Source organism: Chrysochloris asiatica, unplaced genomic scaffold (genome assembly GCF_000296735.1).
Source record: "Chrysochloris asiatica unplaced genomic scaffold, ChrAsi1.0 scaffold00092, whole genome shotgun sequence".
Taxonomy (NCBI): Eukaryota; Metazoa; Chordata; class Mammalia; order Afrosoricida; family Chrysochloridae; genus Chrysochloris; species Chrysochloris asiatica.
In genome coordinates, this window is record NW_006408610.1 from 1336980 (window position 1) to 1340638 (window position 3659).

The window sequence follows — 3659 nt, forward strand, 5'->3', positions numbered from 1 at the left end:
CCCTGTAGTCTGTTCGTCTTTGTGTTTTTCGTCTGTTAAAAGTGCCAACTCATTGAGTCTGTTGGCTTTTCCACTTAAGTTGTTTATTATGCCAAATCCCCTTCACTTGGTGGAAATCAGCTTATAACACAAATGTGTAGACTATATATGTGAATTATTCTTTTATTTTTTAAGCCAGTGCTCATTTTAACACACATTTTTCAAAACTCAAAGTAAAGAAAAAGAAATCTATAAATTCCCTCTCTTAATAGCTTCAAACCTATCTCTGTGACCCATAGTCCATACTACTAAAAGGATGCCAATATGAACGTTAGTTTATTCCAGAAAAAATGTATTGAGTTCCTTTTATCAGTAGGTGCATTAGTGAATTACAGGTGAAAACACATAGTTCCTGACCTCAGAGCTTCCACAGCCTTGTAGGAATGCCAGAAAATAATCCTAGTAGATTGTGTTAGCTGTTGTAACAGAGGTACATAGAGATATAAAAGAGCAACTAATTTTTAAAAAACTTTTTATTGTGAATTGAGTGAAGTTTTACAGGGCAGACAAGCAACAATTTTGTTAACAGGGAGTTAGGAAGCTCTCCCTTAGGAAACACTTGTGCTGATATGTTGTTGTTGTTGTTGTTGTTGTTAAGTGCCATCGAGTCGGTTACGACCCATAGCGACCCTGTACAGGGTTTCCAAGGGTGTAAATCTTTACGGGAGTAGAAAGCCTCATCTTTGTCCTGCGGAGCGGCTGGTAGTTTTGAACCACTGACCTTAAGGTTCACAGCCCAATTCGTAACCACTACGCTACCAGAGCTCCTTGTGCTGATACAGAAGGTTGGATAGACATGTGCTAGTGGAAAAGAAAAATGAGAAATTTACAGACTCTTCTATGAGTCAGATCGTTTTTTAACAGATTCCTCGGAGTCCTGGTATGGCACTGTGGGCTAATGTGCTAGACTGCAAAGTCTGTATGAATAGCAAGGTCAATGGTTCAAGCTCACCAGCTTCTCCTCGGAAATCCTATACAGGCTTGCTATGGATTGGAACAGATTTGACGGCACTTAACAACATCAACAATCTCTATCCCCATTTAATCCTTGCATTCCTCCCTATGTCTTCACCTGTCTTCATATTTCTTCTGCCAACCTCCGTCTCCTTGTATAGTGCCCTCCCTTTCACCTGAGTCCTGGTGTGGCAATGTGGGTTAATGTGCCAGACTGCAAAGCTGTTTGAACTGCAAGGTCAGTGGTTCAAGCTCACCAATTGCTCCTCAGAAACCCCATACAGGGTTGCTATGGGTTGGAAGCGACTCAATGGCACTTAACAGCAATAACAACAAATCCTCTAACCAGTGAATTACTTTTACTTTCCTCTCATCCCTGGTAACTATCAAAGAAAACCTTTTCTTGAGTTTTTATAATAGTGGTCTCATACAATATTTGTCCTTTTGTGAATGACTAATTTCACTCAGTGCACTGTCCTCCAGGTTTATCAATGTTATGAGGTGTTGTGCAGATTCACTGTTATTCTTCAATTTAGTAATCCAATGTATGCATGTACCAAAGTTTGTTTATCCGTTCTTCCATTGATGGGCATTTAGGCTGTCTTTGTTTTTTGCTATTGTGAACAGTGCTGCAATGGACATCAGTGTGCATGTATCTACTCGTGTCCTGGCTCTTATTCCTTGTGGATATATACCAAGATGAGGGATTGCTGGATCATACAGTATTTCTATTTCCAACTTTTTGAGGAAGTACCATACCATTCAACCACATTGGTTGAAACATTTTACAGTCCCACCAGTGATATAGGAGGGTCCCACTGTCTCCACACCCCTACCAGCATTTGTTGTTTTCTGTTTGTTTGAACTTTGCTATTAATGCTGAGGTAAAATGATATCTCATTGTTGTTTTGATTTGCATCTCTCTAATGGCTAATGAACACAAACATTTCTTCATATGTTTGTATGCAAGCTGAATTCTTCTTTCATGAAGTATCTGTTCATTTGCCCATTTTTGATTGGGTGTGTGTTTGTTTTTATAGAGGTGTTATAGTTCTCTATAAATTTAGAAATTAGTCCCTTGTCTCAGATGGGATTTTATCATTCCATTTTTTACAAAGTGAAGTTATTTGTTCCCGTTATGGAGACAAGATTCAAGGTCAGATGTGTCAGATTATAAAATTGACTGTGGTGTTTCCATGACACTGTACAGTTTCCCATTATAAGCAGTAGATTGAAATGCTATAGATGTCATTTGGATCAAAGAATAGGAAAATGTATTAATGGTAAGAGAGGTCAGAAGAGTAAGTTACTGCTACGGGAGATGGTTGGGGAAAGGAGGAAAACACTGGGGCTGCTGAACAAGTTACATGGGGATGTATATATCTAAAAATATCATTGACTTGTACAGTTAAGATTTGAACACTTTTGTTGTTGTTAGGTTCTGTCTAGTTAGTTCTACATCATAGTGACCCTATGTATAACAGAATGAAACATTGCCAATTTCTGTGCCATCCTTAAGATCATTGCTCTGCTTGACTCTATTGTTATAGCCATGGGGTCAATCCATCTTGTTGAGAAGCTTTTTTTTTTTTTTTTCCTGACTCTTTAGTGCCTCCTAATCAGATGTCCAAATTATGTAAGACAAAGTCTCACCATCCTCTTGCTTCTAATCAGCATTCTGGCTCCAAAACAGATTTGTTTGTTCCTGGTAGTCCAGGATGTAGTCAATATTCCTCACCAGCACTATAATTCAAATGCATCAATTCCTCTTTGATCTTCTTTATTCATTATCCAGATTTCACATGCACATGAGGCAATTGAAAGTTCCATGGCTTGGGTCAGGTGACTTCTTTGCTTTTTCAAAATTTAAAGAGGTCTTTTGCAGCAGCTTTATCCAATGCAATGCGTTGTTTGATTTCTTGACTATTCCTTCAATGGGCATTGATTGTGGAACCCGGTAAAATGAAAGCCTTGACAACTTCAATATGTTTTCCATTTATAATAATCTTACTTATTGGCCCAGTTTTGAGGATTTTTGTTTTATTGTTTTTATATTGAGGTGTAGTCCATCAAGAAGTGCTTCAAGTCCTCTTTGCTTTCAACAAGCCAGATTGTGTCATCCTCCAATCCTCCTGCTGCATTCTTCTTCATATAGTCTAGCTTCTCAGATCATTTGCTCAGCATACAGATTGAGTAAGTATGGTGAAAAGATACAACCCTGACACATTTCCTGATTTTAAACCACTCAGTAGTCCCTTGTTCTGTTCCAGTGATTGCCTCTTGGTTTCTGTGCAGGTTCTGCATGAACACAATTAAGTGTTCTGGAATTCCCATTCTTTGCAATGTTATCTATAATTTGTTATGATCTACACAGTTGAATGCCTTTGCATAGTCAATAAAACACAGGTAAATATGTTTCTGTTATTCTCTGCTTTCACCCATGGTATCTCTCATTTCACCTCCTCTTCTAAATCCAGGTTGAATTTCTGGCAGTTCCCTAGTGTATGTAAATTATACCTCAATAAAAATGTACATAAAATTTTTTGTTATGTTAGGAATTTTAGAGGGCTAGGAAGTTGACTCTGAAGTCTCAGAATACTTTTATTGATAGGCTCCTTAGTTTTTCTGGGAGAGAATGGATTAATCTGCTGCACAGGAACTTTTTA